A 15,655-nucleotide genomic window follows, 5' to 3' on the forward strand; every position below is an offset into this window, starting at 1 on the left:
AAGATTGGGACTGGTGGGTCATAAATATTTCCATGGGACTATGTCAAAAAATATACCGGGTGAGGGATTATCTCAGCAGTTCCCAAACTCTAGGTCGCAACCCTAGATGGGGTCGCACCATCAGCAGATGGGGTGGCAGATCCAATGGGCCAGGTTCAGCCCATGTGACGATGCCGCTGGCCCCCAAACGTGTCCCGACCTGCTCCAGAAATGCCACGCTAAGAGGCTGCCATTTTGATCTACAAAATGGCAGCCTCCTCACACGTGACCTCACAGGTGTGTGAGGAGGCGAAGTCATGTTGTGCAGCGACTGCCATTTTGTAAAATGGCGGCCTCCAGGCGCAGCCTTTGTGGAGCAGGTTCAGACCCGTTGGCTGGGTGGAGGTGGCTGTGCAGACGCCATTTTGCCATTTGCACCATCTGGCTGTGCAAGATGACCTGAATCCAAAAGATCCTTATCTGTGGGGAGCAGCCAGGCCAACAGAGCCCCCGCTCTGCATCAGCCGGTAGGAGCCTGTGGGGCCTTTTCTGAGATGGGAACCTGCAGTGGTTTGGAAGCTCATTAAGCCAGGGCCCATATCTACTTTTATGCCATCCTGAGTGCTCTGTTGGCACTTGAGGACAAAGAATCATTGCAGATCAATGTCTCTGTGCTGCCCTGGTATCACCACCCAGGGCCTTCCTCCGTCCTGGCCTCACTTGTTTAACAGTGAATTCCTCCTCCTGATTTGTGCCAAAAGGCAACCTGGACTCATTTTTTCACAGAGTGGTTGCTTCAGCCTCCAGCAGTGAGTCTAGTCATGCAGTTAGGAATAAGAACAAGAATGTAAGACACGCGCTAACAAACATGACAAGGCTTTCTTTGAGTACGGCTGCACCAGTGTTTTTGTCAAGAATGAAGAAAGGCCCAAATGCCTGCCATGTCCTACTGTTATCTAGTGAAAGCATGAAGCCTAATAATCTTAAACACCACTTGGAAACCCTTCATAAGGCAAACCAAGGTCGTTTTTCCAGCACTGCAAAGAACTTTCATGTCAAGAGATCCATGTCCATCTCTGCCCACTCTTAAAAGGCATCATGTGAGGTGATGCCTCATCGCACAGGCCAAAAAGTTTCACACAACTGGAGAGACTTCAATTTTTTCAGCTGCAATCGATACGGTGAAGACAATGTGTGAGGAAACTGAGGCAAACAAACTCAAAGCCTGACCACCTTCCAACAGCACAGTGAAGTGAAGGATTGGATGACAGCAGCAGATCAGGAAAAGGCACTGGTAGAGCATCTGAAAAACATGGGTGCTTTTGCTCTTCCAGTTGATGTGAGCACAGAGGATTGTGATGCACATGTCTTAGCTTTTGTGAAATACACATCGGAGGATGCTGTTCTCAAAGACATTCTGTTCTGTCTCCCTCTTCCCGAACATGTAGGGTGACCAGATGTCCTGATTTTATAGGGACAGTCCTGATATTTGAGGCTGTGTTTTATATAGGTGCCTATTACTCCCCCATCCCAATTTCACACTTGATATCTGGTCACCCTACAAACTTGAGATGGCAAAAGGAACGTTTGATGTGTTACATGGCCACATGCAAGACAAAAATATACCGTGTGATCGCACGGTGGGCTTCTGCACAGAGGGAGCTCTGTCTATGGCAGGTCACAAAGCAGGTCTTTGTGCCTTGGTAAAGGAAGTTGCTCTTTCTGCTGTGTGTGGACTCACTGCACGATTCACAGAGAACAACTGGCAGCTAACGCTGGGAGTCCAATTTTGCGGTGGGTTTCATCTATTGTGAACTACATGAAGACTCAGCCTCTTCATGTGCATCAGTTTGCAAAAGTGTGTGAAGACCTGGGTCCGATCATGACTTCTTGTTGTTCCGCACTGAAGCTCATTGGCCCTTGAGAGAAAAACATACTAGGATGATTTTTTTGAACTGAGAGATGAGCTGGGTGCCTAAGCCATGGACTGCAAAAAGAGCAGATTTGTTGATGTTCTGTGTGACCAAAGGAAGATGCTCTACCTTGCCTATGTCACAGACATATTTGGGAAACTGAATGAACTGAATAGAGGTCTTCAAGGAAAGAACACCACATCCTTCAGCTGAGCGATCGAATCACAAGATTCATGAAGAAAATTGATTTCTGGAAGAATAATCTATTGAAGCCAAAAATGAATCCTTCCTGTGGCTTTACAAGCTCCTGGCTGACAATGAAATTATTCAGCCTCCCACGCAAGTGATGGCTGAGAATCTCAGCTGGATGGAGGAACAGTTTGCATCCTTTTTCCCCAACTCGGACATGACAAAGTATGATTGGGTGTGAAACCCCTTTCAGTGCAAGCCTGATGCCATGGATTTGCCAGCAGCTGAAATTGAACAGCTCATCAAAATTTCCTGCAATCCATTCTTGCGAGGAACACATGCCCAACTTTTTCTCCCGGAGTTCTGGTTCACTGCCAAGAATGAATGTCCTTGCACCCTCAACACGCGCCTTGAAATTGATGGCGCCATTTGTGAGCATGTGTTTGTGTGAAGCTGGCGTCCATCAAGCCTCAGTATCAATCTACCGCTGATGTCACATCAGAGATTAGATGTGTAATTTCTATGCTGCCGCCAGGCTTTGAGAGGTGGTGTCGCAACATGCATTCGAGCTACACATAGAAGCTTGTCTCTTTCACCAACAGAATTCGGTACAGTAAAAGATGTTACCTCACCCGCCTTGTCTCTCTCAGATCCTGGGACCATTGTGGCTACAACCACACTGCAGACAAAAAATACATCAGTAGTTCAGAAAAATCCAAGGCCTGATTCACTAGTGTTGTTGCTCTAATTTTAGGTAAGATTGAAGTAAACCTGGATAAATGCAGTGGTGAATGAGACCCACTAATTGTAAAAAAAACAAAAACAAAACAAGTTAAAAACTACAGTATTAAATTGTATTGCCAAGACACAGTGGTTGCTCTGGTGTCACCTCCTGGTAAAGTATAAAGGTCTCATAGTTCTTGTTCAGGGAAAGTTTTTATTGACTCAACAGGGGTTTTGCTTGGGTGATGCATTGTGGAATATGGACTTCAATACTGGGGTTTGTTCCTTGTTTTGCTCTTTGGTGTGTTTTTTAGTAAAGTTGGCGAAACAGTTCTCATCAATTTCTTTTAATGTAAAAATAGTTTTTCAATTAAATGGAATATTTTGGGGGAAAAACCTATTTTCATCAAAAATATGTCTGCGTCCAACAAGTGAAAAATTTCAACAGAATCCAAAAAAAGTTGTGGGGATAAAGAAATCATTTCCTAAGCAGCTCTAGTTTCCAGACTCAAAACTTCCATGTTCTCTGCCTGTTGATGCAAGCTAACATTGTCTCTCTCTGGCAGACAAGGGAGCAAATCCTAATTTTGACTGACATCAGTGGCGCTATGTTGATTTACACACGTACGTCTCTGACCCAGAACGCCAAATTCAGCCCCAGCACAAGTGAATGCAACTCCCATCGACTTGCACAGACTGTCAGCTTTTAGGGATTGTCTTTTTGGTCTGTGTTTATAAAGCACCTAGCAAAATGGGTCCTGGTTAAGGCTAAGATTTTGTCAGGGTTATTTTTAGTAAAAGTCACAGACAGGTCACAGGCAATACACAAAAATCCATGGTCCCTGCCACCCACAACAATTGGGAGCTGTGGGGGCCGGCTGCCCACAGCGGCTCGAGGTTCTGGGGGTCCCTCACTGCCTGCAACTGGGACTCTGGGGTCCCCTCACCGCCCGCGGCAGCTGACAACTGTGAGGTGCCCCCCTGCTTGCCATGGCTTGGGTCTCTGGGGTCTCAGAGCTGGGGGTCCCCGTCACGCACCCTGGTGGACAGCAGTGGGGTGCCAGCCACCCGTGGCAGCTCAGAAGTGCAGGGTCCGCGCTGCCCGTGGTGACTCGGAGCCTGGAGGTCCCCCACCACCCATGGTGGCTGGGAGCAGCCGGGGTCAGACACGTCTTCTGGTGCCTGCTTCTACGGCCCATGGAATCACCTGAGGAGACAAAGGTTGAATGCTGAGGAAGCTGAAGGCTTGTAATAGCAATTTCCCTCTAGAGAAACTTGACTGCAGTATTCCCTGTTCCTGTGGCAATGTTGCTACAATGGTAAATACGGTGCAGTACAGCTGATCAATCATTTATCCATATCTACCGCCTCCAGGGCATAACACTGGAACAGGAGCAGCGAGCCAGACAATGCAGTTTTACTCCTGAGCATTCATTGACTTCGGGGGGTGATCGTCAATAGGCACTTTCCATCCTAACTCCCCAAAGGATGTGATCTGCACCCAGCCCTGTGAGGCAGATCAGGTACAATACCTCTTCTGTCAGTAAATCATTCATGTAATCAGTATGCTTATGTCCTCGTGCAGAATTGAGATGCAGAAACTTGCAGGCACCCAGCAGGGGCACAGAAACAGTTTTAGGCTTGGATCATCTGAAGGGAGAAGCTGGCAGGAGAATGCCTCTGCCAAGCCGTCTCCAGAAGGTGACCCTTTCTGCAACATGAATTTGGCACCTCACTTAATATGTAGACACGGTAGAACGTCAGATACATGAAGGGCACAATCTATTACTAGGGCCGTGACAGCAACTTATTCTGTCCTAAGGGTGGCATCAAATACCAGAAAAAAATCTACACAGTATTTCTTTCCTCCGTTCAGGACCTGATTCTATGAACTGTGCGTTTGCAAATCCCTGTTCAAAGCAGCGCACAACTGGGAGTTTAACTTGCATGGATCAGTATTTGTACTGCAGTGGCACCTGGGGGATGTCTACACGGCAATAAAAAAGCCCCAGGAATTGAGTCTCAGAGCCCGAGTCACAGCCTGGGGGGCTAGAAATTGCAGTGCAGACATACAGGCTCTGCAACTGTGCACACATCCCTTCAGGTTCTGCGCACGGTCCATTGCACTGTGTTTTAGTGACGGTGGCAAACGCCGAGCCTTCAGCTGCTGCGAATTAGCCAGCTTTAAACATTCAGATCTGGTTTCCCCTCACTTATTATCCCCGGCCCTTTTTCTGGTAGGTAACGCTGTCCCCCCCGTCCTGTATCCTCACAGCCTGCAGCTGGATTCTGCTTTGTCAAGAAAATGCTTGGGGATGGGGTGGGAGGAAGAGGAGGGGAGAGAGAGAGGGAGAAGGGGGGAGGGGTGTCCTTTCCTCAGGGGCGAAGCCTGATGTCCTGGTAGGAAACAGAACGGCAGCTCTGTGCCTGTGAGACGCGCTGAACTGGCCAGCATTGAACAGCGGCGTGCGCTGGAGGCAGTCAAGGAGCTGCGCTAGGGGCAGCTGCTGGTCTGCTCCGATTAACTGCACTGCTGGGCAGCCCGTGAGCCCAGCTCTACTGCCTTGGACCGGACAGAGTAGCCCCTGCCCCTGAGTAGCTGCGGGTTTAGCAGTCCTGCTGATAAGCCTGGCCTCCCAGGAGATCAGCAGCGGCCTGCAGCCGCCCTTGCCCTTGGTCCAGCCCTGATCCCAGTGCCTTCCCCGGCTCCCCTGGGGCTTGGCTTCAGATTTCGATCCCTGTCCCTGCCTCTGGCTTACCACTCTTGAGGACTCTCTGATTCTGGCTTTCGGTTTCTGTCTCTCTGGCACTGATCTCTGGCTCTGCCCCCGGTTTATGACTCAGCTTTACTCGCCCCCTCTCCCCAGCTCTATCCTTTGGCTTCTGTCCCTCCGCTCCTGACCCTCGGCTCATTGCCTGGACTGTGCCTACCTGAGACCCAGCGCTAACCAGTAGGCCGAACTCTCGCCTCGACAACTAGGTGATGCCTACTTCTGACGAGAGCCTCTTTGGCTTTAGATGTTCCATCCTAGGAATGCTAGTTATGTGGTCTTTGATTGAAATCTTCCCGTATTGGCTTTTCTCATGTCCCGTGTTACTCACCGCTCAGAACGGGGGCTAGTCCACCTCCCCTCTCTCCTACGCAGGATAATTTGGTCTTGTAAAGCCAGCTTAACGTGACACTTTCCCTCATCTGTATTCAACATTTGAGAAACGACCAAATGTCTCTTCCATCCCATTTGTGGCTGCTCTCTCTCTCTCTCTCTCCCCTCGCCTTCGCCTTGATTCCTGACCATTGTTGGCTTGCCTGGCCTTTCCTTTGCTCTCTAATGTGAGTCCTGTGATCATATTGTAGGGCCAACTCTTTATAACGTAGGAAGCTTTGAAGCCAGATCTCGGAGCTCCACGTCCTTGCCCGGCAGCTGCCTGTCCAGCCCAGTTCTGTGTTTCTCAAGGACTTTTTAACCTTGTGGACTTACTTCATGAATGTGGGTGATTCAGCTGCTCATTGATCTTTCCCAGGCCAGGTGCCTGACTGCTTTAGTCTAAGGAGAGGCTGTATCTTGCTGTCACGGGGGTTTCACTCACTGCAGCTGGCGCCTCTTCCTGGCCATCCCAGGGATCAGCTCTCCCAGCTGTTGCACCCTTCTCTGGCGCAGTCTTCACCCTCCCATCTCAACCTGCAGCCTCCTTTTTGTGACGCAGCCCCTCCAGCGAGGTCGTTATGTGGTTCCCCCTCCGGGCTGCGTGTGTGTAAGTCTCTCCCAGAACAAACCGTCCCAGGCAGTCCACTGCCCTCTGCCTGCCTGTGCCGCGTCCTCACCCTCTACTCTGCGTTTCAGCTCAGGACCCCCTGGTCAGCAGCCAAGGCCTGCAGTGTCCTACCTTGCTGCTATTCCCCTGAGCCGTCACCTGCCTTCCCCCCTCTCTGGGTGCACCCGCCTCCCAACTCCCTCCTCAGGGAATAACTGCAGCCTACTTCCCTGCAGCTCCTTCTGCTGCCAGCGACCTGGCTTTATGCAGCCCCCACCTCTTCCCGTCCAGCTGAGCCTGCTTCCAGCTAGTTCCCAGCTCCCTGGCTCCTCCTCCAGCTGCACTCTGTGGAGCTAATTGACCATCTCAACCCCTGCCAGTCCCGGGTGGGGTGGGGACACCCCATCACACTTGGTTTGAGTTCGTTGAATCTGATTCGGTCTCCCACTAGGGTCAATCAAGACCGATGTCGCTGAAGTCGATGTCGCTACGCTGATGCAGATGAGACGACCATCGGCCCCCTGCTGTTTGTCTGGGGCTGATCACAGGTGGGCATCTGCAAAAACGTCTCTGGCATAAAACCCGCTTTCTGAGGGCGCGAGTGCGAAGCAAGGACAGTGAGCCATGCGATTAAATGGAAAGGGCCCGTCCAGCTGGACAGACTCACTGGCTGCCCACATGAAGCAGCACACACCCCTTGCGATGTTCAGGTTTATTTTCTGGTATCTTTCTTGCATAACCAAAAGAGAAGTCTGTGGCCATCTTTCCTGCATGTGGCTTACGGCCAAATCCTCAGCTGGTGTAAATCAGCATCAATCCAATGAAGCAGCACCGATTTACCCCCAGAGAGGATCTGGCCCTAATTGTTTATCAGTGCAAACAATGTGAATCCCAAAGAATCTTAATAGGGCAGCTCTCACGTCTTCAGAGCTCCCTCTTCTGGCTTTTTGTCAGCAAGCGTCTCTGCGGTTTTGCTGAAAGGAGCTCAGCTGCTTTTTAAGACTCAGGGCATGTCTGCACTGGAGCTGGAGGTGGAATTTCCAGCTCCGGGAGCCAGGCCTGTGCTTGCTTTGATTTAGCTAGTGTGCTAAAAATAGCATAGCCATAGGGGGCTGGATGGATGAGTCACCTTGAGTACAATTCTGTCTGGAACCCTAGGCATGTACTCAGATGGCTAGCCCCTCCTGCTGCCCACGCTGCCGTGGTCACGCTGCTATTCATACCGCACTCGCTCAGCCAAAGCCAGCATGAGTATGTCTATCCAGGTTGGAAATGACCCCTCCCATGTAGACATAACCTGAACCTAACTAGGTTCAGTTGCATCTGTTGCTCTTAGATGTAAATAGAAAACTGGGATTCAACTTCAACTTTCTATGCCACTGCAAGGGGTCTCCTTTTAAGGGCACCTTTATGCTGGGCCATGTCTCGATTTTAGGTGTCCCTGCCTGGAGGCACCAGAGAATAGCGACGCCCTTTCTCACCTCTCTGGAAGATTTTCTGCACTGGACAGTGTTGCAGTGATTCTTTGATTCTAGGGAATTATAATTATACAATGCAGTAAAAACTCACTGCAGGATGAAATTCAACTGGATAGTTCTCAGCCTGTGAGGATTTTTATTTGTTGACTTATCATCATAATGGACATATTAAATATATAAGATGTTCAGAAATCTTCAAACCGGCTTTGCTGTCCTATACTTCAGCGACAGTTATTTTTCTTGGCTCTTTTACCTAGATAGCACTTTTCATCTGTAGGACTCAAAAGCTCTTTCTAAAGGAAAATATCATTAGCCTCATTTTACACACAGGGGAAACTGAGGCACAGGGGGGAGGAAGTGGCATGCTTTGGGTCACAAGGCATGTCACTGTTGGGGCCAGGAACAGAACCCAGGGATTCTGACTGCAGACCTATGCTGTGGACACTGGACCATGCTAGGCTGTCTTATCAAAGAAAAACCTTTGTTTAAAAAAACAATCCATAACCGCAGGATATGGGCTGGAAGAAGAATTGCAGAGTGAGGTTCTGTGGCCTGGGCTATACAGAAGGACAGACATAACTAGGTGATCATAATGGTCCCTGCTGGCTTTGGAGTCTATGAACTAGCCCCAACGGTTGTAATTTATAACTCAAACTCTGACAGCGGGTAAAGAACAAACAGAAATGTATGCTTTCCAAAAGGAATAAATAGCCAGGCAACTTAGCTGAGTGCTGTGTAACACTGTAACAGTGACAGAAAACAGGCATTCCTACTTTTAATGCGTTTCCAATGTAAATGTAACGGTGTGGCGCTGTGTTACCACCTGCAGCAGCATGACAGAAGTAGAGGAACAAATGCAGCAGAAGAAAATAAGCCAGGGTTAACAATGGAGCATTTAAAGAAAGGAGAGAAAGGCAAGCAGATGGCATGAATATTAGTGCATGAAAATGACTAACACACTGAGAATTTCCCAGTGTACTTCTCACTTGTTTTGCCTTGCTTCTATAATTAATTTATGGAAAGCGCCTAAATTGGGAATAAACACAATCTCACAAATCCTTTCTAATCTCTGCCTGTATTTTTGAAATGATACCCTCAAGGTATAGTTTCTTGCCATGATTAAACTGTTTTCTTTTTAAAGAATTAACACGGTCTGATTTATTTCTTTTACACAATAGCACAGAGCGCTGGTGGTCAGGGCTGGGCTCAGCACCATTTCTGAAGCAAGCAATTGTTATCAGCTGCCTCGACGTGGACATTTATGTGCCACACTGCTGTGTCTGCCAATATTTGTGTCTTGGATTCACGGACTTGTTAGCAAAACCGGTACACTGTGATCTAAGCCACAGAACGTGACACCACAGACATTTAGCGTCCGGCGTGCATTTGGAAACAGCTTCATTTAAATATATATATATATACTTTCATCAGGTTACTCCTTCCCTTTGAAAATAAAAGCAGAGGGGCTCCCTGAAGTTAGGATATCTGAACTCTCTCCTTTAGACGGGTTACAAAGGAAAAGCACAGGGGTAGCTGTACTGCAGGAACAATGGGAGCTCTGAATCGGCTACCTCCCTGTGCTAGCAATATGGAGACATGCTTGCAGCAAGCTGTTCCGTGGAGTTTTGAACATTAGGACCAGCCAGTGAAAACCTGGCCTCAGCCCTGTATTTGTCTGTTACATTTGCACTGGGGAGGGTTTATCTGATTGCTTCAGCTGACGCCTGCTGGGTCACTGTTGCTGCTGACACAGACCATATGTCTCTCCTGTGGAGGGGAAATGCATGGAGGGGTCAGATAACCAAAAAAGGGCCGGATCCAAAGCCTTTGGAGTCTTTCCATTGACTTCAAAGGGCTTTGGATCAGACCTCAAAAGGGTGCAGTATGTTGCCACCCATTCCCCAAGGAAACGAAGCCGGAGAAGCCACTGGGAAGAGCTATATGGCTCGATGGATCCTTCATTGGGAAGATGCAGAGCACAAGAGGCCTTCATGTGTACCAACAGGCTTGGCGGCAGCACTGCTGAGAAGGGCCTGGGAGCTGTGGTAGATCACAGCCACACAGGGCACCAACAACGCGATGCCGTTGCAAAAAAGCAAATGCAGTGTTGAGTTGCATTAACAGAGGCATGGCGTGCAAGTGACGGGAGGTGACAGTACCACTCCACTCGGCACTGGTTAGACCTCAGCTGGAGTATTGTGCCCAGATTTGGTCACCGCTGTGCAGAAAGGATGTGGAGAAACTGGAAAAGAACCAGAGGAGAGCGACAAAGACAATCAAAGGGATGGAACGCAAGCCATAGGCGCAAAGGCTGAAGGAACTGGGTATGTTTAGTTTAGAAAAGTGGAGATTACGGGGGGACATGATAGAGGTCTTCAAATAGTTGAAAGGCTGCCATAAAAAAAGACAGAGAAAAGTTGTTCTCTCTTGCCACAGAGGGCAGGACAAGAGGCAACGGGTTCAAACTCCAGCACAGCAGATTGAGATTAAATCTCAGGAAAAACATCCGAACTGTAAGAAGAGTAGGACAATGGCACAGACTGCCTAGGGAGGTTGTGGAAGCTCCTTGACTGGATGCTGGGTAGCCATCTGGCTTGATGCTTTAGACAGCACAAATCCTGCATCTGGGCAGGGGGTTAGACTAGATGACCCCTGCAGTCCCTGCTCACCCGGTAGTTCTATGATTCTATACTAGTGCCTGGAACAAAGGCTCAGAGTTCGCAAAAGTACAGGAGAACAGTTGTTTCCTCCCTATCTGAAATGGGGCCCACCCCTTTCAAACACTGTTCTAGAAAATTCTCCTCTCGTTGGAACAGGCATTACTTTAGGAAAGTTCTATGGCCTGGGTTACAGAGGAGGTCAGACTAGATCATAATAATGGCTCCTTCTGGCCGTGTTATCCACGAAGCTATTCCTCGTGCATGAAAAGCAAGGCTTAGGGTTGAATTCTACAGTAGGAACAGGAAAGCAGAGGTGAGGATACAGGATTTTTATGACACTTCTCGTCATAGTGCAAAGTGGAAATCAAGTTGGGAGTTGGTGGATAGCACATTCCGTCCCTATGTTTTAGTTTTCGTAGATCACACATGCATAACATCCTTGTTTCCTTCCATGGCATTGTCTTGTAATGTCTGTGGGAGAAATAACAACGCAGTGAATACAGACCTTGCACCATCTGCAGGGTATAGCGGCGAGACGTTTGGGCTGCTGTTCCACATGAACGCTTTCCATTTCGTTGGCTGCTTGCTTGTGTTTTATGAAGTTCAAGAGTGATTCAGGTGGCTCGCTACGTTTTGCAGGGAGAGAACGTCACTTTCCGCATAATGTCTAGCCAGCCTTCTGTTTGCAAGGGCTTCCTCTAGAAAAATGCAATGGCGCGGGGGGACATGACCAGACAGAAGAAACCCTCTCGCTCATATTTTAGGAGATAACTGAAAGCATGGCTGTCCTGACACAAATAGCCACATCAACCATAAACACCAAGAGGTCAGTAAAATGGATGACTTGCTCGTCCTGTCAACTTTTGGGGCCCATGACTAGTCCCAGCAGAATCCACAGCTCATAATTCCCATTCACAGGAGGAATTGTCTGAAACGTTGTACTTTCCACTTTTGGGTGATCTCCGGAGTGAGATGGAACTTTGTTTTTCACTGGTACCATAGAAAAACTTGTCGGCTGCTCTCCCGATCCAGTAGGAATGGAGCAGAAGCTCCTTCTGCAGCCGCAGTGATGTTGGAACCAAGAATGACCTGCCAAGAAACAGTCACTAGCCCAGTCAACTTTGACAATCGCAGCTTTAGGAATCTGGACGTCCAAGTCCCATTTGATTTTAATAGTAACTGGGGCCCAGATCCTCGGAAGTATTTAGGGCCTAATTCCCATTGAAATCAAAGTGTCCAAAGGCCTTAAATCGCTTTGAAAATCTCTGCCTGAACTTGTTTCATTCAGGTTTTTAATACCACTCTCAAGGTGATAGCGACATTGACTACGCTTTAGGTAACTGATTGCTGGGCTCTCTGTATGCAATGATGGAAAGTTAAACCATGCTAGCATCAACTGCAATTACAACCTCCTTTTTTGCTAGCAGTCTTCACAAGGTGTTCTTGACTGCTGTAGACAGGATAGTTTATTTTTGAGAGCTATGTGATAGCTCGCTATGGACTATGTCAGGCAGTCCAACCATAGTGCAGATGAGTGCTAATGCACATATTCAATCAGCTGATTCTGAAGACAGTCAAGCCCAGGGCGAGGGGATCCCCGGGCAGTGCATGCTTACCTTGACTATAAGTCTCTTGTATTAAAATGGAGGGTAAAGAAACAGCTTCAAGTTCTGCAGCTGATTTTCATTTATCTTACTCACTCCATTAAAGTCTGTGGAGTTCTGCCGTAAACCTCGTAAAAAAGACAATCAGGTTCCTGGGCTGGCAATATTTTAATTCTTTTCCAAGTGAGACTAGATTGTGGTGGGCAAACACACCGACTTCACCTGGGACACACATTCTTATCCTGAAAAGGCTGAGATGGAAACAACCAACAGAGCAAAAGAACTTCTGATACCTCTGAACCGTGACGTCCATGATCCATCACAGCTGAAGAAAGTCAGATTTATTTTTATATTCATACAAATGATTTTGATGCTGCTGGCTGTGTCTGGGCAATTACTGATTACTTCACGTTCTACCAGATGATATATTTTGTTTACTGCATTATATTGTGGATAAAAAAAGCCGTAAGTTCCAGACCACATATTTGTTTTTAATAAGCCTGACTTAGGATACTTCTGAGGCACCTAATGAAAGAATCGTAGAAAGATAGGGCTGGAAGGGACCTCAGGAGGTAACCCCCTCACGTGCTGAGGCAGGATTAAAAATACCTGGATCATCCCTGACAGGTGTTTGTCTAACCTGTCCTTAAAAACCTCCAGTGATGGAGACTCCACAAGCTCCCTGGGTAACCTGTTCTGGTTCTTAACGATCCTTGTAGTTATCAAGTTTTCCTTGAAGTCTCACTTAAGTCTCCCTTGCTGCAAACTAAGTTGATTACTTCTTGTCCTGCCGTTGGTGGATATGGAGAGCAATTAATCACCGTCTTCTTTGTAACAACCAGTTCAGTCCGTGAGCGGGCATGGCTGCTTAGAGGACTCTAGATTCTGTTTTCTTACATTTTTCTCCCTTTCCAAGTTGACTCAGCAGGTGTTAGATTCATTGTTTTTATTGCTGGAAAGAACAGACCACTTCCAGCTTTGTTTTCTTAGACTAGAATCACCACAGTAATCAAAACTTTTGAAGATATTCTGTTCCCTTAAGTAATAAGTGGTTTTGAATGTTTTCTCTAATTAATTACACTATTAGTTAAATATGTATTTGGTATAACATGCATATTCACCCCACTACTTACTCAAACAGTTAAATGCATATTTAAATATGTATTATACACTTTAATGCATATTAATTGTTCGGTAGCGAGAGAAAGCTCTTTCTGAGATATTCCTGTCTAGGGAATAGATATTTACGCATAAAGTATTTTACTGACTCGTTATGTGATAGCTGCTTCAGACCTCTTATGGTCTACGTGCAATAAATCCCTAGTTAGTGTGGTGTTGATTTGTGGACTTTCTGTGTGACACAGGGCAAGTAACGTCTCTCTGGCTTTGATTCAAGTAAGTATGTGTTTAAGTGCTCTGCTGGGTTAGTGCCTAATGGCGCAATTAAGGAGGATAAGGACATTATGCAGAAACTAAATGATTTCTTGGTACCAGACATTGCTACAGAGGAAACTGGGGAGAAACCTATTGTTTCCAGGTCAAAAGGGGATATGGGAATTCCAATACATTAAAGCCACCTGGGGTAGAAGATATGCATCCAAATGTTCTGAAGGCAACCTGAGTTGCCAGCTACACTATGCTGCCTCTCATTAAATTAGCTCCAACACTAACATCAGAGGACAGGAGGGGGACAATTGTTGCATGTGGCTTTAAAAAGATGCGAGGACTGACCCTGTGACTCACAGACCAGCGAGCCTTCCTGCCCGTGCTAGGCAAGCTGCCTGAAACAATTCAAACCAGAATTCTGTAACACCTCAATGCACGTGAGCTAAGGATGAACCAGCCATTTCCTGCCGAGGGAAACCCGAACTCCCTTACCTATTAGAAGTCTCTGAGCATGCCCACAAGACAGCTAATAAAGGGTGACACTGTTTATTTGGCCTTTCAAAAAACCTTTGAAAAAGACTCACAAGAGGCAGTTAAACACCAAGTAGTCTCGGGATGAGAGAGGAAGTTCTGTCCTGGTTCACAGCCTACTAAGAGGCAGAAAGCAAAGGGTAGGAATGAAGGGTCAGCTTTCCAGCACAGCAATGCAGCAATGATGGGGTGTCCCAGGGCTCCATGCTTAGTAAACGGAGTCATGACCTGGAGGAAGGGGTGAGCTGGACATGGCAACATTTACAGGTGACTGATTATCTGGGGCAGTCAAGATAAGGACTGTGGTCCTCAGAGGAACCAGAGAAAGCGAGGTGTAATTTCCCCTGTAGATTCTTCTCCCCGTGTATTTTAAACACCTGCCCTCATGACCTGTTATCTTCCCTGCATCTCCTCCTGCAATTCACAAGGGATCCTGCCCCCAGCTGCCTGCAGCTCAGAGGGGTTGAAAGGGAGTGTGGGGGGAGCTGAGGAGGGGGCATGTGCCTGATTTGATCTAGGCACCGGAGTCTCTCCTGCCAGCTTTGGCGCTTTGCACGTCCGCTGTGGCCTTGGCCTACCGGAAGCACCATCCCAGCCTCCCCCAGCTTTGGTCTCTGCTGCAAAACCTGAGAAATTTGGCCTCTTGTCTCTCCTTGGCCCCCCCCCTGCCCCGTTCCTTGCTGCTGCCACCAGCCTCCCGGCAATGGAGTCAGAGGAGGGTTTTTCTAGCCCGCCCTCCCACTTGTCTGCAGCGGCCAGGCCCCACTGGAGCAGGTGCAGGGAACCTCCCCCGCCAACCGGTTTGTCTCAAGGCTTCAAGCTTACCGCTGGCGCTCGTGTTGCTAGTTCACTTGTCACTGTAGCTGCCTGCTCCTGAAGAGTCATCACGCCACCAAGTTCTACCGGCGCAACCACAGCGGCGAACTGCTCCCTGCATACAGTGTGGGACCGCGTGCTTCCCGCCCGGCACCAGATGCTACCGGCGCTACCTCGGTAGCAAAGAAGACAAAGAAAAAAGTCTCCCAAGAAACCAGCTGGACTCCCTTGCCCTGCCTCCTTTCAAACGCCGCAGAATTCGTGGCCACGATCGTCAAAAACGAAGGCCTAAAATCAGGCTCGCAAGCGCAGATTCAGCTTCCTAACTAAGCGGCCTTATTTTCAAAAGAGCAGCTCCCCTGGATGTTGGCTGCGTCATGCGCCCAGTTAAGCTGTTCGAAGAGAAGGCTGTGGTCCAGTCCTCCTGGAAGCACTCTTCAGCGTGACACTCTGGCCCATGTGCTCACTGCTCTGAAGGAGACTAGCCCCGAACCTGCTGCAGCCAGGAGCAGCTTAGCGCTACCTCTATTGATTTCCTATAGGAAATTAAGCTTGCAAGTGGCCCGGCTAGCAGTGTGAAGCTGTTTAGCGGGGTGGCTGTCTGGGCGGAGCAGTTCATCCAC

The sequence above is a fragment of the Emydura macquarii genome, unplaced genomic scaffold (genome assembly GCF_026122565.2).
Source record: "Emydura macquarii macquarii isolate MOO-44397 ecotype Brisbane River unplaced genomic scaffold, CSIRO-AGI_Emac_v2 contig_1451, whole genome shotgun sequence".
NCBI lineage: Eukaryota > Metazoa > Chordata > Testudines > Chelidae > Emydura > Emydura macquarii.